Source organism: Atractosteus spatula, chromosome 12 (assembly GCF_055471065.1).
Source record: "Atractosteus spatula isolate fAtrSpa1 chromosome 12, fAtrSpa1.hap1, whole genome shotgun sequence".
Lineage (NCBI taxonomy): Eukaryota > Metazoa > Chordata > Actinopteri > Semionotiformes > Lepisosteidae > Atractosteus > Atractosteus spatula.
Window position 1 is genome coordinate 23087120 of NC_142717.1, and position 25462 is coordinate 23112581.

Genomic DNA, 25462 nt, shown 5'->3' on the forward strand with positions numbered 1-25462 from the left:
TCTTTTCTCTGAGATTCAAGTCAATTTTTCTTTTAACAGTAATAATATTGACTAATTTTGAGTGCCAAGATGGAAATACGGAAAGACATTCAGACAGCCAGGTGTTTTATTATTATTTAATAATAATTATTATTATTATTATAATGCCATTTTGCACTTTTACATATTATATCAGTAAATGTAATTAAACGATTCATTTATAGGCTGTTGTGCATATGTGTTTGCATTTGTTGCTGAGTGTTATGAGATAATACGCTGTTGCACAGGGAATGTTTATACTTTTGTATGACATTTTTACATTGAAACAGCTGTCAAATAAGATGCATTATGCTCTGTATTAATATGCCTGGCAAGGAATCTATTTGTCAAAAATATTTCCACTGCCAGCATTTCCAACAATAACTGAAACTGGTGTGATTTTATTGCCCTATGCAGAATATTAAAATATTGTGAGCAGAATTTTTAACGTTTTCATTCAGAATCCCCCCATACCTCCGTGTCTAAAAGCCAAATTGCCTTACAACACACTACATCATGTTCAAAGCTATAACACGTGCTGTACAATGTGTACTGATAAAAATGCTCTCGCATCTCCACCTTCCTGAGCACAGATGTTCATGAAATACAGCACTCTCTGACATAAGAGCAACCCTTACTACACACACTGTTAATTCATAGGATTGTATTATTAATATTGCAGAGCTCCACCCCCTGGGGTTAGGAAAGCTATATAACATTATAAACTAAACATGTCTTTTTATTCAAGTTGGCTTTGAAGTGCAAAGTTGCCTTATCCTGGCAGGAACTGACAAAGCTAAAACATTCCGAGACATTCTCCCTTTTCGTGTTTTTTGTGCACGTCACAAATGTAATAATTCCTTACACTAAAAGATAAACTTTTCTGGACACTCCACTGAAAGCGCTTTACTGATAATGCGGACTCTCCTCCACAGAGGTGATGAAGCCAGTTCATCGATGATTGGTAAAGGCCAGGAGGAAACTTGGCCAGGACACCAGGGTAACACCTCTATTCTTTCTGAGAAACGACCTGGGATTTTTAATGACCACAGACAGTCAGGGCCTTCATTTTATGTCTCTTCTGAAGCACAGAGCCTTTTTTAACAGTATAGTGTTCCCATAGCTATAATGGTATCCCTACTGGTCCCACTAACACCTCTTCCATCAGCAACCATAGCTTTCCCAGGAGGTCTCCCATCCCGGTACTGGCCAGGCTCACACCTGATTAACTTCAGAAGGCTGACCGTTGCGAGTTGCAGGATGATATAGCTGCTGTCTTAAAACATGCATGCAGGGAACTTTCTTAGGGCTCATGCATATATTGATTAGCCACAAAAACCCATAGATTTAAACAATAATCATATTGTAGAATGATCAAAAGCTTACACAGCCATGCAATGTGCTATGGTTATAAAAAGTCAAAACCCTTAGACTGTGTACAGCACTTCTAGTCATCTGCATGAAATATGCAGAACTGACACAGCTTTCTCCAGTGGATCGGAGCACTCAAGGGCCCCATCAAAGTGTCAGCTTGCTGGTATGTCAAGATCAGAATGAATTATCTAGGACATCAGCTGCTGTTAGATTATTTCATCTGAGGAACTCTACCTCCACTGCCTGCTCTCCATTTTCTGGTTGCTTTTTTTTTATTTTTCACAAAGAAACAAGCAATTCGCACCTGTCCAAATGCAAAACTATTTTAACAACACAAAAATAAAACCTCACCAGTGCTAGTTCTTAACCTGACCTCTTCTTCAAAGGGAAATCATGTCCCAGTCCACAGGTGCTTAAATCCTATTTCTCTGCCCAGGGGGTTACGGCTCACAAGCTGTAAAGACCAGAATTGACTAAGCAGCAGTTTGAGTACAGTTTGGTCAGTAGTATAAAGAGATTGAAAGTGAGCTGACATTCGTCTGGACAAGATACAAAAATGCAAAACCCCTGTACTAGATACACCAGGCCAGCCCAGCACATACTGATACAGTAGCCCTGGGAACTACTGCAATCTCACCTACCAAACTGGGCACATGACATCAGTACAACACCTCTATTATCAGCCTTACTGAGAGGGGCAATATTCTAGTGCAACAATTCTATTACCTACTTGACAGACTTTTATTACTTGAAAACTGCAAGCACTTCTAAAGCCCTCCAAGCAAGATGCTGTTGGAAGAAACACTACAATAAAACAGCACAGCAGAAAGTTATAGAGTAAACGGGGAAAGAAAAAATGTTATAGTGAAATGTCTTCACAAATATGAAAACTATAAAGCAGCAATAAATACTTCCATTCTGAAAAACAGTAGTATAGCAACGTGACAGTTAGATTTCAACATTGCTAGTTTTAATTAGGAAGTGACCAGGATGATACCTGCCAGTTTTGATCAGTTACACAGTGTTAAACTATAAGCAGTCTGGATGCTCAGAATACGATAGCTTGAATAATAAAGTCAGGCAGCTACACTGGTTTACCTAATATACACAGATAGCACTCAAAAGAACAAACCTAATTTTGCTGATTCTGAGCCAAAGACAGCCGTGACAAAAGGAGACAGATTTCTAGAAAGATTATGCATGTATTGTATAAAGAAGGCATACTGTATATAGTCAGCAGTTTAACAAATGAATCCAATGCAATCACAAGAACAGCCAATACCCAGAAAAAAAAAACAATGATAATATAGGACCCTCAATTACAATTACAAAAACATACTAAAGTGAAGCATTTTTGACATACTGAAGTAAAGTTCAAACATTTTAATTGTACAAAAGTGAAAAAAGCATTTATTTGCTAGTAGAGTATAACTATGGCCCAAAAACCAAATACTTATTCCTGAATGCTATAATTAACAGAGTAGAATGCTCCGAAATTGCCTGTATCATGTAGCAACCTATGAAACCACATGCTAGAGAAGAAAAGATCATAGAGCCAGTAAATCCAGGAAATACATTGTTCACAACCAATATGGCACTATGTAAAAAACAAGTAGCGACAATGTAGTTTGTATCATTAACTAGTCTTGAGCCCTATCTGCAAACTCATGCTCAACTATTCTAGCCTGGAAAGGCTTTTTTTAAAAAGGTATCTCACGCAGATGTAACAGGACAGTATGCCTTTTCATGTGGACGTATTGATCAGAAGCTCTGAAATCGCTATCACAGCATGTACAATTAAATCAAAGAGGATTGCTACCCGTCTGGTGACAATTACAAGAATCTTGTTGTGGTACATCGGAAAAAGCTGTAAGCGATATTGGAAATTATTACCCATCTTCTAAAAATACAACCCCAACTGCTTACCCAAATAATTTTGTTTGGAATACATACCAGTGTCCTTGTACTGTATTTGTAAATTCAACAGACAAAGAGCACACAGAGGGGAGTACAGAAAAATGTTTAGTGACTTTTTTTTTGTGAGTAGAGCTACTCCCTATTCTTATGCAATGCCTTGCCATAAGCAAAATGATTTCATTTAATAGGGTAACCTCCCTCTTTTTGTGTTCATTTCAGAAATATTTAGGAAGTACCAAGGTTTGTCTGAATGCTCAGAAACTGACGCACAGGAAAACACTGACGTAGTAGGAAAACTAGGGCTATCTGCTTTCAATAACACATTTCTGTCATTACCGTGTCAAATAAAGGGAGATGAGCAAAAATGTTTTGAGTAACTACATTCTGACAGTTAACAAGTTGCATCAATTGAGAGAAAATCTCATGATTAGTTCACATACAATCATCTGGGACGTTGGAGTACACCGTTGAAAACTAGATCCATTGTAACCAGCAGCTTCCACTACATTTTGCAATAAATTCCAGATCCAAATTGGCTTTGGATTTAAAGGAAGGATACTGTATGTACAAGAGAATTACAAGTCAACAAAAATAGGAAGAGATTCAGTCCAAGATCCTAATCCAGATGCAATAGGTATACTTGATTTTGAAACAAATTCCGAATTCTGGAAAGACAGAAACCATCAATTTGCCTTCAGATAACCCCTTCAACATCTTTTCGAAATTTCACAGTAGGGGCAAAGACATTTTTCAAAGAAAAATATGGTCAAAGGCTTGTATGTCATTTTCATTTTTTCAACTGGGATGATCCATCAACTACTGCACCACTTTACCGGCCAGTTTAAGATCAACCACTGCAGAGAGGCAAACACGATGAAGCAAGTGTTTCCAAGTAGCTGCACACCCACTGAGATCATTTTGTGCAACATGTATCTTACTGTTCCTGAAGAAACAAATTCCTGTCCGTGCAGCAGGATTATCATGACGATCTTCACTGGATCATCAGCTATTGCAGGCTTGTGTCAAGGTGCTATATTCGCACCAGTACTGGTTTCACACATACGTACCCCCTCATTCCCCACACACAGAGTATTTCATACAGCCCTACATGAAATGTCATGTTGGCGCCTATGACATCTGCTCACAGGCGTTCCCTTCACTAGCTTCCATTTTAATTTCTATGCTTTTGTCATTTGAGAGTTCATTGCCAGGAGCCACAGTATTCAGCATATAAAAGTCAATAATGGGATCACTGCCTGTAGTGATATAGGCCATGAGGGGGTGTGGCACTTTCTGATTGGCTGCCCGACAACCTATTACATTGCAGCTTGACACTATAGAAAGGACGTACTAATGTAATACACACCTAGGAAAGACACCACAGTCAAATCACTGTGTATTCCACTCCTGACTTTTCAGTGTACAGCTATGTCAAATCTCACAAAGACGCAACTTTCCCCTGTCATATAAAGTCATTATTATATTCATTGAAGTTAACTTTTCATTTTTACACAAAGCTTTTGATATATGAAGCCTATTTTGTATTCTACAGCTAACTTTTCCAAATTTTTCCCATCGTAATAAACGTTACAGATATTTGTGAGGAATTAGGGAATACGCTTCAAATACAAACTCTTTGGACTACGGCAATACACAAATTCGTGAAGCAAACAATCCACTACTAAGGCCGAAAAACTGCTGATGATAGAGAGCATCCCCCACATTGAGCTTGCAAAGCTTTTTATGTGAACCTCCATTGAGTCATTAATTAGCATCTTTTGCCATATCCATTTCATTAAGTTCAAATGTGATCTGAGCAGTGAAGAATACCGTTCATAGACAGGGTCTTCAGTATAATGAGGAGGGTCAAGACACATGAAAACACAAAGGGATAATATGAAGTCAGTCTGCTGAAGTCTTGCGTTCAAGCAGAGACCTGAAATGAGGAATGGATAGCATTCTAAAAAGTCTGTGTTGCTGTGCTTTTTGCTAATGATTTAACTGCTTATAAAGGGCAGGTATCCTGCTGTCAGAACTAGCATTTACTCATCGCACACAGCAACCTCACCTGGGTGCTTTTATCACTAAAAATAGGACACATGCATGAAAAGTCAAAACTTAGTAGGATCTGCAAAAAATAGTCTATCCAGTGTCTAGCCTATCTAGTCTAGTGTCTTTCAGCAGAGACGTTCTCTTGTAGCAGAGCTGGAAGCAAGCTGGGTCTCCACTACTATATGGGACTAGTGAATCTCATTTTTATAGGAACTGTCATCCACTTGCTCAAACAGCTAGAATCCTGAAGGAGGTGGGCCACTTTCCAAACAGAAGAAAGAGAAGAAGTATTCCAGCACCAAATGTCTTCAAAGACAATGCAACAAAACAATTAAGATTTCACTTAGTACAGTGAGAGCAAGAGTATTCACTCTTCCAATGAAGTCCCATTTAGTTGAATTACAAATGTACAAATGGGAAAATACTTAATCAACATTTTATTTGCAGTTCTTTGCCCAGATTTAATGTACTTCACCCATAAAAGCGTTCAGATGGAGCCATCGGGTTTTGATTAGCCACATTCTCTCCAAAAACAGTGAACGTCAATATAAGCATATAAGTCAACATTCAATCACAACTTAGGCAATTCAACAAAATGGGATGTCATTGTAAGGGGACGAATGCGTGTGCAAGAGACAGTACATATGAATGGCACCAGTTACTTCAGATAAAAAAAAAGATACATCCGCTCCAGAAAACAGACCAAGTGACCTGGCATGACCCGAGGCAGGGAAGGTTTTTCCAAGCAGTGCAGAGTGTCGCTTGGCCTCCAGAAGCATAATCTCAAGGGGCCAAAGCAAACTCATAGTGAGGCATGCAATGACTTATCGCTTGGAAGCTGTGCCATGACGGTCAGGCAACGGCTTTCCTTGGAGAGTCAACCCTCTGAGAAATCTGGCTTATTTTCTCATCCAGATCTTTCTTGGCGAGCCACTGACCACTACACCTACTGCCAATTACACTTGCTGCACAGAACACTACTGTACTGTAAGAACAGGCCTAAGAAGGTTTTTAGAAGAGTTTCCCATTATTCAATGGAGCAGATGTACAGTTCAACTTCACCTTCTCTGTATTGGATTTTTCTGTGCGGCTCGTTGGCATTCCCAGCACAAACCCGGCTTAAAAAGGTCAATGTAAAACTTCATTTCATAAATGGTGCCTTCAGTCTATCGGCAACAATCACAGCAAAAATCCTTTGAAGTGAGATTTGCATAAAGAGAATATAATTGACCTGCACAACTCAAAAAGCCTGAAATTATCAGCATGCCGATCGATCCCTTCCTCCTTGCATCCATCCATTTTCTCCTGTTGTCAGGTATTTAATCATGTCCGAGTGTGGAAAAAAAAAAACAAGACGGGAGTGCTTCTACCTTTGCAATAACAAAAAAACAACAGTACAGTAGTCCCAGGGTGCTAAACATAGCTGTAAATCACATGACAAAGGGCTTTACAAAATTCCATTAATGTCCCGGAATTCAGGCTTCAACAGGTGTACACCCAGTTACTTATATTACAGGATAACATCTACAATGTCCTCACGGACTGAGTGAAACCAGGATACCCGTTTACAAGGAAATAGGGCGACATCAAGGCCTACGTGAAGATAAATGCTCACATAAAAGGGTCTTTTATGGAAAAACCGTCACTTGGGCATTTTAAAATCTCTTGGGACTACAAAATGAAAACTTACTGTAGCTCTCACTAGTTTAGCTTAAGAGCTTTTGAGTAAGAAACTAAGCTTCCGACCATTTTCCCAGCCACTGGAGGCAATTTCTCCTAGGAAATCTAGGAAGAGAATACTTACTGTATGGTTCGTCAACTTGCCAGGGGAAGCTTCAGCAGCAGCAAACTTGCCAAACCTCTCAGCATAGGGCCGATCTGAAATTCAACAGCACAACAGGACACAGACTGTTAGACAAATTTGCTGCTTGTGACACAGAAATAAATGACAGGGACTATAACATGAATTAATAACGCCATTTTAAAACAATGGTTAGAGAGCGTTAATGCTGTGGCACACACTGATCTGGAGTTGTACAGCCCCCTTCTACTCTGTGTTTTTGACCTGAATAGAGGTCTCTCGAACACTGCTGGTGCACTGAGCCCCACTGACCGCAGAACAGGACCTCACTGGGACACAAACATTTCCTGATGGCCTGTTTCACCACCGTGGGCAAATTACTCTTGATTTCGCTTACTTTGGAGATGGTAGCTAGCCTTAAGTGAAAAAACAGTTATATCTCCACAACAGCAACAACACTGACCCAGAGTGAAGGCCAGATGGATTTTGAAACTGTATGCTTTCAGAATGACCATCACACACACCGACTTATCACAACCCAAGCCCCACCGCCCGGACCAAATGTCAAATTTCATTACACAATTCATTGTAACCACGAACACAAATGATAAGATAAGATCACTTTATTGGCCATATACAATTTCATGCATTAGGAATTTGTCTTCTCACATACCCCAGCTTGCTCTCCATGAGACACACAGACAGGGAGAGAAGCTTGGGGTCAGAGCGCAGGGTCAGCCATTTATATGGTGCCCCTGGAGCAGTTGGGGGTTAAGGGCCTTGCTCAGAGACCCAGCGGAGTAGGATTTCTCTGCCAGCCACGGGATACGAACCAGCAACCTTCCAGCCACAGGCGCAGATCCTTAGCCACAGAGCCACTGCACTGCCGCCACAGAGGCGACATGTGCCTGAAAACACCCTGAAGGTCTCAGCCAGCTCCTCATGTGGTCAGAACAAACACTCATCCCATAGGGCATTTCAAGACTCCAGAAAAAACAGCACCTTCTTACAGTTCTGTTTATAATACACACAACAACTTCAGGCCTCATCAGTAGGTGAGGAACAGTGTGGGAGCCACAGTGCTCATGCAACACAACAGCTTTGTTTTCACATGCGTGCTAAAAGTCAAATACCCCTGAGCTATTTAGTCCTGCCAGACAAGATGACCAGACTGTGTTACACTTTGTGATGTAACACAGTGGTTTTGTATTCCTAGGTTTAAGAAATACATTCAGCAGTGCTGTATTGTAACTTTTAAAAGCTTACACAATCACAGATCACTTTCACCAAGATGTACACTGGAGTTCAATGTAGTTATACCGTGATCAGTCTGGGCTCAGATAAATTCGTTCTGGAATTGAGCACTGCTTCTGCACACAGCTGAAATAACATCACTGAAGCAGCTGGATGTTATCTGATCACCTGCTGGCAGAGAGTCAGTGAGCCCTGCAGTGCTAAACAAGAGGCCCATTGCTAGAGTCCATCACTTCCAGAACGTAGACCAACACGAAAGTCAAGAAAAAGAAAAGAACTGAGTGTAGCCAGTGTGAATTTCATGATTCCTGAAATCTGAAAAGAAAACCTGTGCATTCAAAACCACACCTACAATTTTACACAGCACAGAGTTTCTCTTAACCATTGAGAAAAACATGCCTGTAGTAGGTTTTTAAAAGCCTGAACTTAAACATCAGCTATTAACATTAAATTTCCAGAACTGAATATATTTTTTAATGTAACCTACTTCCGTGTTGGGAATCCGAAAATTGACAATCCTGGCTTGTAGAGTAAAAACCTAGGCGGAGTACACTGTACTCATCAGTCAAGAACATTTTTTTTTTATTTCCAATAGCAGCACAATACTCTGCTTGTTCTAAAGGATTGACAGGGAACATGTAAGCAGAAATTCGACTGGGTCCACAAAGTACCAAAATAAATGACAGAGACTGTGGCCGGCCAAGTAAAAAAAAATGTTTCTGGCTTTTAAAGACATTCCGTGTAAATACAACAGGGTTTTATTTACTTAAATTCCTGGAAAAAGTCATGTCTCTCAAGACCAGAAGATCCTTCCTGCGACGATGCTGCCTCTCCTGCCTCCTCTGAAAAATAAATCACTATTTTCCAGTCAGGACCTTTCTTCCTGTGGTTATGGAAACCAGGATTATTTTTTTTTTATCACCAGTGGGCTGTAAATAGCCAAGGTGACTAAGAATGTATGTAAAGGAGAAAGCCAACATGAAGCAGCAATGATAAAAGGGGAGTTATCAAAACCTCACCCAACTGGTGCCATCCAATACAGCGTCTTAGCTTCAAACTGTGTGACATGATTTCTAAATCCTACCGAGCGAAATATCGCTTTGTTTCGAGAATTTCCTTCAATGCCCAAACCTGCCCGAGTCACTTAATATGCAGACTCCACTCTTGTATCATGCGTATGGAGAGTGCAGCTGTTTGTGTTTTCAAGTCAGCACTGACACATCGTGACCAGCTCTACAATTTGGTGCGTGACAACAGAAGTGAGAATAAGAGACGATGATAACGGCCTTGTCCTTTCAACAACAGGCAGAACCTCCAATCGGTATTTTTCTGCACTTTTTTTTAGCGTGGTGCGGTTCTCATCACTCGACTCACAGCGACTGGCCCATGATGTACCCACTGTGGACCAATCCCAAACTTGTGCCTAGTAGACCAGCTAAACATCAATATCTTCTGTTTCCGGCCCTTTGTCTTTTTATCGGGAATTTTATTTGCAATAATGCACCACACTGAACATATGCGCCCATTAAGAAGGGTTTACAGGAGTAGTTGATGGGAATGTGAAATCATCTAAGCAGAAAGAGCAACAGTGAATTAGGCAGAGCATGTAATGAGACATGAAACAAGTAAATTAAATGACAGGAAAAGGGAATTATATAAATTGCTCCTATAACTCCTTAAGATACACAATGGAACTTTGAAGGAGAAAAGCATGAATGAAACATAAGCATCGACAAGTCAGCGCAAGTCAGCCCTCATGAACAGTACCAGTCCTTCAGAAGTGGTAAATGACACATTGGTACTCTCATAGTTGTGGGTTCAAAAGGCCAGTTCAACAAAATTGCACATAAGCTGAGCTGGACTTGAGTATGGCCACACAATGACAGAATAATAACTTCCACATACACAGCACATGGCACGCAATAGAAAAATCAACACCTCAGGCTTATACAATATACATGTCCTGCGTGAGCCAAAGGCATCCCATGCACAGAAATACATATTTTTCCTTTATCGTCTCTCTTAGAATAGAAACTGGAACAAAAGAGTATGGTGCTTCCTCTTAAATGTATAATTGATGCCCAGCTTTCACATCAGCTCTACTGCAGAGCTCATATGAGAGTGAAGACGGATGAGTCCCAAGGGAACACGTTCTACTAAGACACTGAAAACGATTTTTCAGTTGGCTTTGTCAAACAAGCTCAGAGGTGGCTGGGAAGAAAGTTGAAGACGAATCAAGTCGAAGGCAAATCACACCTAACACAAACTTCTTATTTGTTGCCAGATCTTTATGCCCAGAAATGCTAGACAGGCCAGCTTCCCATAAAACTGGAACACCTCTTGATTAACGTTTTCACAGTTTCAACTCTGGAGAGTAAAGCAACTTGAGCGCGTCCCATGCTTTAACCCACTGCTTATTATGTTAGTATCTTTTAGATCACTACTACATTCAAAATTCTATTAATGCTAAAAAACACTGTCAAAGCTAATTGGATACAAATTAGAAACTAGCTGAGCTATCTAAATGTTCCAAAATGAAGTGTGATCTGGCTTTTGACTGGGCAGCTGGTGAACTGCACGTATAGCCTTATGCTAAATGGCACAGCTACTGTAGCTATTCCGCTATAGATGTCTATGTTATCAATATCAAATGATACAGATGGAATTCACACAGAAGAAGGTAGTGATATAAGCTAAAGTTTCCTCTCTTACACCTTACACTTTCTGTAATGTTTGCCTGAATAGCTCTTGACTGCCATTTCTCCTTGTCATGCTGAACCACAGCAGAGATATTAAATTCTATTTCGAAATTACCTCTCACGGCTGCTGAGAGGGAATTCAAGAAACTGCCAACTTCTGAAAAAAAAAATGTGCTGTGGAAGAAATAAAGCAATTGTGATTTGGAACAGTCGTCTTTTTTACCCGACTCAAATTTAACATCATCATTTGTTAATCCACCCAGTTCTCTGTTGCAGCCCTCCTATAATGCTTACTAGCACGCACTGAAGATGGGGGCACGCGTGCTCTCCAATGTCAGAATCATTCTCCACCATTCACTCCATGAGTATCCAAGCGGCTGTGCAGGACATCACCTGGAGAAGAGCTGGAGCTGTCCCGGACAGGACCCAAAGCTCAAAGACAGTTCTGCAGGTCCCCAGTGTCAACTCTGCAGAGCCGCAGTGACCCCTGAACTCACTCCACTAACTCAAACCTCAGAGGGACTCAATCAACTGGACAAATCTGTGCGGGAAATTCCAGCCACAGTTGGATAATGACACATCCCCAGTAAAATCTGTGGTTTAAGGTAAAAAAAAGTGCTTGTCTGCCTATGCAAATGTGCTGAAAATAAGCCAGAACGTCTGGCTCACATACAAGAATCTAAAATGCCCAATGTTTTCCGTGCAAATGGGAGTCTTGCCCCTGAAGTGCATTGGGCAGGCGGGCTGGTGTCAGACTGAGCTGCTCTGTAGTGAGGGAGTAGGAATGGAGAAATTAAACAATCCTCCAGGCTCGTACCATCATGGTCAGTCATCAGAAACCCTTTCTCCTCACCACAAACCAATGATACAGGAGATATCAAGAAAAATGAGCAAAGGAAAACTGCACAGCAAGCCACAGCACAACAAATTACACGGCTCACCCTTTAAAGTATGGTGCTAATCCAATACAGACCATAAATCAGAATTATATTGGAGCACATTTTCTATTTTTCTCCCTGTGTGACTCGAGCATTATTCCATTTAGATTTTATTTGCATATAATTTACATTAATACACATATGCAAACAAAACAGCGCATGCTGAAAATGTTGTGAATTAGATCAATCCTGCATACATACATTTTCCTGGCCTAATCCAAGAAATTAAGAACCAAACCTCCAGGTCTTGGCAAAGGGCCACTGGTTGCTAAGCAACCTTAAAAGTCAGATCTGCACAATAATTCCTAGGTTATGGATTTTTTAACCTTCTACCACTATCAGAGCTTAACATCTATCGCTACCTCCCAGGGACTCGTGCAGCGGGAGACTTTCTGATGCTCTGGTCACACTGACGGTGTGTTCAAATACACGGGTCAATAGAGGCAGAAACAAAAAAAACCTTCCACCACTACAGCTTTCATACAGACTTCTCCGAGTCCAAAAAAGTCTAATTTAAAAAATTCAATACCGGCTTTATAGCTCCAGAGTCAGGGTCAACATTAGGGATCGCTGAACCCCTGATCCTAGAAAGCCACCGTGTCCAAAACGTTTCATTTCTGCATAGTCCTGAATGACAACACTAATTGTGTAATTAGCACTGCTTCACAGATCTTTATAGTCTCTGTGCTCAAGCTAGTCAAAGTCATCCATAAAGCCAGCAAGACAAGCTCACTGATATTTCCTCTTAATACTGGGGAAAGGGCTGCTATGTCTTCAGGTCTTTGTTCCACCCTGGACTCTCAGTGACGTCATTCGAAGCAGGTGTTCCCTTAACTGGCCTTTCTCGGCATTATTTCCGGGTCTGCACTGATTGAGGTTCCCTATAAAACTTGGTGGGCTGCACCCCTCCAGGATGTGCAGTGCATATCGCTGCTCTAGGTCTCCACAAGCCAAACTGAAGAGCTTTCAACCCAGTCTTGTTCGCCACCAGTTTTCAGTGCCCATTATGGACAGCCCTCTCTTTCTGAGAGTCCTTACTGTTCATCTGCACTGCTTCTTGGTGAGAAAACCTTCATGTTTCGCAGAGTCATCCCACCTTCAGAAAAGACAAACTCAAGGCAGAGGCTGTGCAAAACATGGCAGCTATCACTTGCTTTCTGAGGTTTGCGCCTCTAATGTACAAGAGCTGGTATTCACCCGCAGTGCCTAAGCCTGCCTTTTCAAAAGCTGGAATGTATACAATGAGCTGGCTGCTTGCTCAGCTGTTTCCACTGTCGAAAGCATTACTGCTTTTGCTCCTAAACATTTAACCTGGCAGTAATTCCCATTTAAATACCGTTTCAGTCATTTCTCGGACAATTCAGGTTTTTGTATGATGTTTTTAGTTACTTGCTACACTACATGAATGAATACAAAACAGACAGAATTGACAAACTCCCCATTTAACCCTTCCAACCCACCTTCTCGGCAAGGAATCTGTTCCCCAGTTGTTGTTTTTTTCTGGAACGTTTGGTTAAAATGGCCAAAAAATAACTTCAAGCAGATACGCCCTTTCTTCAGGATGGTCTGTTTGCTTATGGAATAAATGAATTTCCTTTTGCTGAGCAACACAAAGGATAAATGACATACCACGCACATTGCTTTGCCTTTTCAAACTGCAGAAAATAATCGACATAAACTGAGCTCCTCTAAGGAAATTACTCCTCGTCAGTAAGGCGTGCAGAAACGTGGGTCTCTGAAGAGAAAGACCCAGTGGCAAAAAGCTCACAGCGGATGTCCCACTCATCAGATCTCAAATTCGACGGTGTTTCTATTGATGCCACCACAGAGCCCGATCCCTTCCAGCGCGCAGGGAGCCCTGACGCGCTGCGAGGACTGCCAGCAGCGCTTGTACCATATGTGGCGTGGGTGTCTGGGACCTGGCAGCGAGAGGATGAGAATTAATCAGAATTGCCACTGTTAACAAACAGTCTCCTTAGGTGGCACAGCGTTTCTGAACCCACAGTACCAACTGAGAACCTCAACAACAGCCCCTTCCGAATGTTTTTCTCACAGAAACCATAGGCCAGGTTTGAAAGTGGAAGCTGCATTTTTTAGAAGTACAATTCTGAAACAGCAGGAGGTTGTGTGTTTTTTTTAGTTATTGCTGTTTGTTCTTTTTACAGGGAGGAGGTATTTGCAAGCATCAGCGCTGGTTACGCTCAGTTTGCAGCTTGTACGATTGGATGATCTCGCTGACCACAAATCAACAACGCAAAACTGCTTGGGCTGTTTTACTCTACAACCCTGCTCTTCGAATCTAAGCAGCCTCGCAACAGACGACACGCTCCAAGACAGAAACGCTGCTGCCCTTATCAATGATTTGGCAAAACGCAGCCAACAAGCTAAAGAAGTGGAATATGAAAATGACTGAAGCTGAAGCCACTGCGATGCACAGTCTGGTTCAAAAGATGTCACTCAGCTGTATGCAAATAGTATTATTGATTGCTGCACAAGTCCCTCAATTAAAAGAAGGAAATTAAGACCAGAACCTGATCTCTGACATCTTGCGTAGTAATTCCTAAAAACAGTTCAGAAAAAGAACTTCATGAGAACGAAAAAGTTAAATCTCCCCCCCGCCAAAAAAAGTACCTTTCATTCAACGCTGTCATCAGAAAAAAACAGGGCGCTGATGAATTGCACACGCTGGCAGATGATCAGCAGATTAGCACTGATCTTATCGCCTCCGAGGATATATATAGTAGAAATATATTTATATAAAAAAACTTCAAGGGTGTCTTAGCCATAAAAATCCTCATGTACAATTGCCAAAAAAGGTTTTGCAAATACGACTGTAGAACAGGACAGTGGAGTGATAGGCATCACACAATGTGAAGCCTTCCCCCCCCCCGCCACACAAGGGAAACACTGAACATGCCTCAAGCTCCCTTCACAACACTTTTCCGTCCTGGGATTTAGCGAGATCTGAGAAGCAAGCCATTTTAACAAACTGTAGAGAAACAAAGTCAGGTTTTTTCCAGAGGGGACGAGAGGAGGGAGATAATGCGTCTCAATCGAGTACTGAGGACTGGAGGATCCAGTCAGTTTTGGGCTTGACTCCAACCTGAGCAGTCATGTAAATTATTGCCCTGATTATTTCCTTAGAAATACAGCACATAAATAAAGCACATTCTTTAGGTCCTTTTGCAGCTGATTAGTCAAAATTTTCATTCATTAAAAGGTACAGTTATGTGAAAAAAAACTTCAGAGTCTGACCTTCTTACTTTTTGCAGTCAAATTATTCATTAATTAGATCATCATTGTTACCAAGGGCAATAATAGAAGACAGACTTATTGGTCAATAATGACTTGGTTCGGTTTTGCCATTCTTCTTGTGAATGGGATTCCAGCCCCTGGGTACTAACCCTGCCTTGAGCAACTGTTGGAAGAGTTGCATTGGTGGCTCCCAAACAACATCTTGTTTTCTTGAGTACACCACTGGGCCTTGGGGATTTAATAATCTTGAGTGCTTATTAATACTAAAGCCAACTATTTCAAAAGATCAGGAGCACTTGTAAGTTATTGATCAATTAAGTAATCAATGCACTCAACTAGGGCAGCGCTGGTCCCTGAGGGAGGAAAGGTGTTAAGATTTAGTTATAAAAGAACCCAATTTCAATAACAAATCACATGTTTAAGGGATCACAAGCAAATTATTCCAAGTTTCCTCAACGTGATATTTTAATGTCCGCCAGTTTTTATTCCAACTGATCTGATAATCACTGAAGCTAATCAATGCCTTTAATTGATCATCTAGCGTGTACAAACTCTTAGTAGATTCTTCACTCCTGAGTTTCAGAAATAGCCAATTTCAAGTCTACAAAACTATATATAGCATCGCCTCAACCCGCAAATGAAGAATGTGCTCCCCTTTGTTAGACTGAAAGACTTTATAGGCAATAAATTAAAGATGAACGGGTACCAGTGGGCATGAAGTAGGAAACACTCCCTCCACCGAGTGGTCCAATTGGTTACATTATGGCTAACACAGCTATGAGGGGACTTTAACACTCAGAAATTGGCACAGGGTTGGTACAAACCCCCATTCAACTTTAAGAGCGGAAAGCAAATTTAGAGATGTACCTTAAAAAGAAATGGTAAACCAGACACAATGCATTTACAGTAAGAACTCAGAACAAAACTGGAAGACACAAGGGTCTCCCAGGAACAGAGTTAAAGAACAAGTGCTCTACAGGACCAGGGTTAGTGACCCCTGCTATAACCAGTCTCTCCACAATGAAGTTTTCAATGGTGACTAAAACTCTGAATAACAGTAGTCACGAAAAACACATCAATATACCCTAAGATAGAAGCCTGACCGAGACTGACTCCCCATGACGCACTGTATAACCCAGCAGAAGCACTTTCTCTGCTGAATAATAATGCCTCTAGCTTCTGGAAATTTAATTTTGGGAGTTCCATAATTATTCATAATTTAATTGTGCTCCCAATATTGATTTTCTCTTCCAAGTTCACTGTGCCCTCCTGTAACACGACACTTTGTCAAATGATTGGAGGTTATGATGACAGCCATTAAAAAGTTCTGTACAAAATAAAAAATATATATATTTCCTCCTTATACCTTCATCTGTACTTTAACTATTTCACTGCTATCAGTCTATTAACTTCTGAGATGGGGCTCACATCTCATCAATGGGCACAGGCTTCATAATTGTTTACAAGTGATCAGATTTCCCTCAGAGGGACTGTAACGAAGGAAGGTGTGCAACATTATTTTAAATCATTTCCCCCAAACTTCTAAATACATTTCATCTTTCCATCTTGGAAAAACGTGACTCCACACCATCAGCTATAGAACATTTCTCCATTGTGGGAGAAAGTTTAAATAAGGAGCAACCCCTATTAGATCACGACAAATCTTGCTTGCAGAGCACTACGGCCATCTTGTTGTACAAGCTTATTCATTTCTGTTTTGATGATCCAGCAATAACTTGTGCACACAGTCGCCCTACCAACAGACAAGTTTACACAACTTAAAATTCTCGGCTTAAATGTGGCCGTGTGGGGGGTACATCTGAATTAAAACATACATTATCCTACTTTGCTCTTAGACTGGTTGCTCATTGTATACTAACTGTCTGTATAATGGCACACTGCCCAACTCCACCAGCACATCCACTTCAGCCCTCAATCACCCCTTTTGTTCCACCTCAAAATGTACCGACACGCACGGGCTCCTGCCCAGTCGGACGGCTCTGTCTCTGCACCACGAAAATCCTGCAGAAAGGCGTGCTTGCAGGCACATGGTTTGCTGGAGCTGTGGGAGGGGTGGCGAGGGGGAGGCAGAAGAGAGTGGTTTACATTGAAACCTCCATGGGGGAAAAGGTTTGTGAGAGTGCAAAATCCAGGGTTTTGTCTAAAAGCAATATCGGTGATATGCAAACGCCTGCTTTGAAAGCAAAGGTCCCTGCAAAAGGTCATACACATACATACTTATGCGTGTGACTGCAAGATAATTAGCCCAGGGACTTCATGAAATTCTTAAATATTTAAGTTAATATGTTAAATCCATGGTTAAATATTTATGGATTGAATTAAATCTCTGGTTTCAAAATGCTGTACTATATAGGCACAAAATGTACTGGTTACGTTGGAACTTCTTTTTTAAATTAAGATTGTTTTCTGTCATAGGGTAAGAAATAGATGCCAACCCCGTGATCCAGATGTAAGTGTGTGCAGCCCCCAGTAAGTAATCAAATATTCGATTCTGACCCGGACAACTGCTTGTACTTCAACAGCATGCCTACAAGATGCTGTTTTCTTTTGCATTGCAGCTGAGGAAAAGTTTATTTCTTTTTTAATTGGAATTTTAGCCACACATCTACAAACCCTCAAAAAATGGATGAGATCCTCAGACCCATTAACAGCTAACAAGGGCAGAATCGTCTCCTCTCAGTTGGAACTGATCTTATGTTAATGCATTAGGTTTTTGATAATTACCTAGTTTATTTCATTTCAAATTTTAAGCAGATGGTTTGTGTAACAAATTCTATAATTTAGCAGCTGACTTTTATTATGACAATGGATCACCGCCACTGACAAGACTACTATAAACATTCCCCCTCTCCACATTGTATTACAGTCTCTTATTGCCTTTACAAGCTAAACCTTCATTCTTACCACAGACAGGACACATTTCTGTGGTCTGATAATCTCAACCATTGACTGGCACATAGAATAAGGGATATTGTTGAATCGTGAGAGCTTCCAACAAACCAAATCAAGAGCAACATTCTCTACTATACAAAGAATTGTTTTTATTTTACGGGTTCCAAGTAATCTGCCCTTGAAATGGTCCTTTCATTCTGAAACTGACAAAAACCGAGCAAATATTGCACACCTGTAAGTCACACTTGACCAAACACTTCTGTACACCAAGCACAAAAGCAGTCACTGTAATTTAATCACAAGATAATAGAACAGCATCACGACTGACACCAAAACTGTCATTTCACCTCACTCATTACTTCTGGGAGTTACTACATACAACAATGATCTTGAAGATCAGTAAAATCTTAACAGTAACCTAACAAAAAGATCCAGAAAAAAGGCTTTGCTCCTATACTACAAAGAAGACTCACTGCCAATTCATTTTTATGGAATTTCTTTCCATACAACATGCAAATGTAACAGTTATTTTGTTATATTTATTCATATAGCTAGAAGACTTTGGACATCTAATCCCCCATTCTGAAAGTTTCTTTAACACTGCAATGCACCCAGATAATTAAATTAAAACGGGAACCAGCAGCTCCAACATGCAAGCATAATAGGTGCAATCACCTGTTAACAGCATGAAGTCGTGATCAGTAATTTACGGCTACAGTACGCTTATTACAGTAGGGGTAAGAAGATTTGTATGCAATTTCATGTCCAATTGCATTGGCTGGCTTATTTCTCAGTCACTAAAAAAATAAAAGAATCATTGCAAATGAGATTAAATTCATTAAGGCATTTCCTGAATGAGACTGGAAGGACGTGAGCTATTTCACTGTCAAATCCTATTGTAGCTTATGCAAATTGGTACTTGAGTTTTTTTTGCCATGCGTTATCATGTCATTAAAGAACCTCACACAAAAAAGTTCTAGATATATCTAATTATCCATACAGTACATGCAGATACAGTACTGCTTGGAAAGTTTCGAGGGAGTGAAGGATAAAAATAACATTTTTATTCTAGCGTTCAAGCCACTAAACGAGGTCCATAGCTCTGGGGGTGGGGGGGCTGGGTATACTCTGATCAAACAGCCTGTCTTCTCCAGGAGGGTGGTTTCATATCTCATTAAGACTGACAGCCGTAGAGATTTGGCTAGACTTGACACAAGCCCCATATGGGGCATGTGGTATCAAAAAACTGCTACATAAAACATGAACGATGAAAGCCAATTCTGGATAGAGCCCTGTTTTTTTTGTCTTTTTCAGTGTTTTACAATTTTTTTATGATTAAAGGTTGGAGGCAACGTGCTTGCTGTCATCTTGATACAGCAGAGCTCTGCAGAAGTGAACAGCACATGGGGGAGGGGGGAACACCAGGGTCAGGAGCTATCCCAGATAACTCACAGGATGCCTGCAGGCACAAGACCAGTGATATCATCATCCACATTCCAAAAGACATGTGAGCATGAGATGAGTGGTTTGGAATAAAACAAATATTATGACATTTTATAGACAAGGTAGAATCCTAAACTTAACTTTAACAGCATAAAGGGAACATAAAAACTCAACCAGGCGTACTAAATGCAAAACACAAATAGCCAGAGCTTGAGGTTACAAGCCTACACAGTATTTTTAAATAATAAAAACAAAAATTGACAATATACTATGTTTAATATTAGGTTTGATCAATGAAGATAGGACTCTGAATCAATCCATATACAATGCGATGTATCCGCTTGCAGAAACTCTAAAAATTTAAATATATAGACTTTATTAAATATCTTTAAAATCATATTAAGGGTGGTTTTCAACACCTTTTGGCCAGCACGCCTTATACAATATATTAAAACAACTGTGGCTGGCGCTTTTATCCAAGGAGACCTACAATGGCTAAAACTAGCAAAGTAACCTAGTAGCGAAGTTTCGCACAAGGGTGACAGTTTTGACCAAGCTTAAATGATTCTGGGCTCCACAGCTAATCAAGGTGAGGTCGCGGCCGGTGTAGGGGACGCGTAGGCTATAGGGGTTCAGGGACAGCGGTCTGTTCCCAGAACGGCCAGGTGACAGGAACACAACCCCCGCACGCCGCAGCCTCCACACTCTCTGCGACTGCATTGTGTGATCCGCAAAATAACGCATTGTTTCTGGGCACTTGGGATAACAAACAAAACCGCTCGCTTTTCATCTACGGGGAAGCACAGCTGCTGTTTACAGCACTCCGAAAAAAGAGAGGAAACAACGCGATCAGACCAGTGGTTGTTTTTTTTTTATCAATATCCGATTATAATGCTACTCCAACAAAAACAAGGTGAAAATGACAACATTATTGGGAAACACAAACGCACGTGTTGTGGGGAAAATTAAAGCGGTATGATAACTCTCACCCCTTCCGTCTGTATTTTTTAGAGTTTCTGTGACTATCGCTGAAAGATTAGCTTCTGCACAACCCCACCTTTTTACTTCAAGCGGGGTTTTCAAGTAGCGTGTGAAGAGCAGCATGCGGCTAAATTCAGTCATTAATAAATGACCGCATGTAACCGTCGCTTGAGTAGTGTAAACTTGCCTAGGAAACCGCAGGCTGCTAAGAAATGTTTGTGGGGATACAGCTTCCAGTCTCAGACTGTCCCCCCAAGACTTCGGGCAGACGTACAGTACCTACGGGGCTGGACATTGTTCTGCAACATCTGAGCCAAAAAGATTAAGCCGTCACAAGAATTAAAACGTGGGAGACGATTATGCCTACCTCCTTTGCCCCCTAGAGACCTGAAAGATTAATTCCTCTTACGCTTTACATCTTAACACTGAGAAAACACACTCCGCTTCTGCATATTGATCTTCGATTCGCCCTCGCTCCTCTCCGTTTCTTTTAAATCATCTGTTGTAGGAGACGACCGGCACATACCCAGCAGAAACGCACTGTTCTTGCACGGCCCAAGACGACAGCATAAAAATCGATCCCACCTAATAAACCGCAGTACTTCGCTTTAATAACGGCAGCAAATAAGCAGATATATTAGCTACCCAGCGAGTACGTTGTTTTCTGAGCCAGAAGCAATCGCAACGGAAACCCCATAACCTGTTAAATGCAAACTATTGACTTTTTTGTCAGTATGAGGAACTGTGCATTATAAAACCGCTACCGGTGTATGTCAAGGCAGCTAGGATCAAAAATCGCCAACACGTGAATTAGCCCTGTTGAATTCACCGAGTTGCCTTTTTTTTAATTTGACATTGATTAGTTACTGAACTTGTCCAATTATCCAAACACGGCTACTACCTACTGCATTATTTAACAAGTCGTCAAAAATGCTAATAGTTTAGGATTTCCTTACTATAAGAGTCTATACCTTATATGACCCGAGGGGCTAAATATTATTAAAATAGCGAAAAGAAAACTTTTACTTCAAAACGCTAATATTTTAAATTATCTTACGCTGTAGATTAGGCATAGTTGAAAATGTCCCGTTAACCAAGACTATCCAGATATCCGAAGATTAGAAATGAAGTATATCCCTTTTGGTAAAATAAGAATAAACTGTTTAGGTCAATTATCTGGGAGAAAAATGCAGATCAAAGAGCAAAAAAAATGTAAAACACAGTAGCCCACAAATAAAATAGCGACACTTTTCGCTCGAGTTTAGTTAAATCTAAATGCAAGTTGGCTATCTCAGCCCTTAAGTATAGCATATCTGTCATCGTCGTGTAGGCCTGTACACATTCATTTCACTTACCTTTCTGGATAAAGTCGGAATTCAGCTATATAAATTTGTTTTTGCTTCTTCTTTTTATTCTTCGCAGCGCTCTTACAGAAGCCAATATCGTCTCATTCCAGTGTTTCGCTGACTCGCGTTACTCCAGTGCCAGTCTGAGATAGCGGAATGAGAGGGGAAAACGACTTGTTAAAAAAAATTCCGCTGAGAAACAGGAGGCAGTGCTAAACGGAGTCCCAGGATGAAACCGTTCATTAAACAAGCACGGCTAACGGGCACAAGGAGCGACAAGCCGAGCCGTTACATCAATGCAAAAACCGAGTGAACAAAATACAAGCGAGATCTCTTTTTTTAACGAGGTCCGATGCCTCGTCTCAGAACTCCTCTTTTCCCCCCAAAAAAGGAATACCGCTATACCTTTACAAATTAATCCGAAAAAAAAGAGGCAGCGGGAGACCTGACGGATGCAATGCAGCCTAGCTCATCTTATTGAACCGCGGTGTCCTGCGTGCTTCTTGGCGCAGCTCTTCCTCCTTTCGGTGGAAACTGAACAGTAGTTCAGCCGCGGATCGCGCTGCTCAGCCCCTGCGCGACGCTGCCCGCTCGCTCGCCGCTCTCTGCTCTCCGGTGTGTGCGGGGCTGGTTGCGGGGCAGCGAGCCCTCCCACTGCAGCTCCCACCCGGAAGCAATCCTGCCTCCCTCACGCACGTCACCCTCCTCCTCTCCGCCGAGGTAGCTCACCGCGCTGCAAGAGCAGCGCAAGCGGCGTGCGGCTTGTACTGCTGTGGCTCGGGGTTTAGCAGGGAAGAGATAGCCAGTGCCCGCTTGTCACATTATAAATCACCTATTACCCACCTAATGCAAAAAAACAAACAAAATAAAATCCCAGGTATGCTGTAGACACAGCGTGTATTGTCTAAGGAAAATTCAGATGCCCCTTGAGCATTTTGGTACGGAAATGCTAGTCGGTAAACGTTTTGTATTAATATGTAGTGTTAAATGAAACTCAGGAGTGTTTAATTGCATTGAATCATTTAGTTTGCAAAACAGTGCAACGGCCAGAGGGTGTAAACTTGTAAACATTATTTTGGTGATTTATATACTGGAATGAATTCCCGGAGCGTCGCAGTTCCCGTAGGTCTGCATTGACAGTCTGTGTGGCGCGCAAGAGGCAAAAGAACGACTGTCGAGAAAAGTTTTTCATTCAGCTTTTGTCGTTATACTTAAGGTGATTTATTTGGTCCAGAAAACGCATGATATCATCTCCTGGTGAAAACATCATGTATCAGAATGTCCTGCCCATGGCGGGAAGTGAGTTAGAGACAAATATGCTGGTCCTAACATCTCTTAACACAACCCTCCCCGCCTCACATTACAGAATACTTCATTTACAATTTTTTTCCATGGCTAGGAAAGTGGACGGTCTCTATAAAGTCTCCGAGCAGTGTACGGAAAACGCTCGCTGTATGACTTGGGCATTTAAAATACATTAATCGGCAAAACAGGAATTAGAGACCCCATACACTGTTGTTCATGTCGTTTAAGTTTGTTATGCTTTCATCGATTCATTCTATACATTCCAGAACTACAAATACATAATCTCAGCATTTTTATCTTTTAGATTCATTTATCTTATATATATATTATTTATCAATTTAAATTAATAAAGTTTACAAATGATATGAGGCCATTTTAGGGAGCTAACCTGTGTACCAGTAGCTCATTGATCTAGGGATCAATGTCTTTTCATGGCTAAGGGTTTTGTTTCATACTTCCACAGCCCTTTATGTAAGACTTTAATTTCACCTTGTGTTAGTTTGGTTTTCATCTGTTCATGATTATCTTTAATTGTAGTTCATGGTCTGGCTCTTTAAAGTTTGGTTAAATACAGTAGAAATAAATATAGGATAATTGAAATGGAAGTTTGTTAGCTTTGTATATAAGATTCAGATGAGTGTGGGTTGACGCAGCAGTGCAGTGGATAGTATTGCGATCTTGCAGTGCTGAGGCCTTGGGTTCAATTCCTGGGGTGCAATCTACTTGGAGTTTATATGTTTTTTCCTGTGTTTGTGTGGGTTTCCTCCCACAGACCAAAGACATACTGGTCGGTTAATTGTCTTTTGGGATAACTGGCTCTGGTGTGAGTGTGTGTTCTGCTATGTACTGGCATCCTGTCTAGCAGCCATGTCACCCTGCAACTTAAAACTGGTAGTCCACTGACGCTCAGCAGGTGTGAGCCAGGTCAGTATGTGGATGGGAGACCTCCTGGGAAAAACTAAGGTTACTGCTGGAAGTGGTATTAATGGGGCCAGTAGGTGGTGCCAGATGTCTGGGTTCTAATACCCCACTATAGTGATGGGGACACTACATTATAAAAAAAGGCACCATCCTTTGGATGAGATGTAAAACTGAGGTCCTGAATCTCTCTGGTCATTAAAAATCCCAGGTTGTTTCTCAAAAAGAGTAGGGGTCTTACCCTGGCATCCTGGCATTTCCCATTGGCCTTTACCCATCATGGCCTCCTAAAAATCTCCATCTATGAATTAGCTTCATCACTCTGTTCTCCTCCCCACTGAGTGTACTGGTGTACTATGGCTGCTGTCGCATCATCCAGGTGGGGCTACACATTGGTGGAGGGGAGTCCCCATTAACTCTCAAGTGCTCTGGGTGGAGTGGCCAGAAAAGTGCTATATACAGTAAGTGTAAGAAACTATTATTATTATTATTAACCCTGTATTACATAAAGCACTTAGAAAGTGGATTTAAGGTATATTAGCACGCACTGAAAAAAGACGCAAAAAAGTTGGCCTATTTAGTCCTTGTGGTACTCCAAATGGGATGAAAGGGAAAAAAGTCCAGGTATCGTTGTCCTCTGTTTGTCTTGAAGCCTTAATTTACATTTTATTGCATTGCCTTTAGAACATCTCACCTTAATTGGCATGTTCAGACTGCAGCTGAGCTCTGGAAAATAACAGAAGGACTTGTTGCCCTTCATCTTCCTGAAGAATTAATTTTTACATTAGTTATTGTTAACTGACTCATTAATTGATTTAATATGCTTCCCTTATAATTTACACTATTGAGTGTGTCCACAGGGGTCAGTAACCTGAAAATGATGGTATGAAGCAACATAATGCTTTGATCAGATTTCATTGTTGTGCAATTTGCTTTATTCTGTTCAGTATGTCACCATGACACAAACTGATATTGTCTTCATCTATAACTAGCAAAAAGAAATGTTACATGAGGAAGATCTCATTTGCAATACATTCCTGCTCAGCACATTACAAAAATAATTGCTGCATTGAAGAAAAGTTCAAAGATGAGTGACCATAATAATTCCTGTTTAACAAGACATGTCATACATTATGTTAAAGCAAGCCAATCTCTAGACCTGAACAGAGATGATTATAAGGAAAACTGATAGAAATGTTTAAAAAACTGACTTTCATTACTGTCAGCAGAAAGTCTGTAGAAAGTTTT

General features: G+C 40.9%; 1 protein-coding gene across 4 annotated transcripts in view; it reads right to left on the bottom strand.

The window, feature by feature from the left end:
• The window catches only part of galnt1 (UDP-N-acetyl-alpha-D-galactosamine:polypeptide N-acetylgalactosaminyltransferase 1), a 205530-nt gene extending 182920 nt beyond the window's left edge, over positions 1–22610 (bottom strand). The window contains exons 1-3 of one of the 4 annotated variants that reach the window (XM_088928676.1): positions 22437–22588; positions 22001–22134; positions 7166–7239 (exon numbers count right to left, since the gene is read on the bottom strand). The gene's annotated coding sequence lies outside the window, so the exon portion shown is untranslated. Of the gene's footprint in view, positions 1–7165; positions 7240–22000 lie in introns of all 4 variants that reach the window. The other 3 variants (XM_088928675.1, XM_088928677.1, XM_088928678.1) reach the window with 3 other exon arrangements.
• Between the last annotated feature and the right edge of the window lie 2852 nt (positions 22611–25462).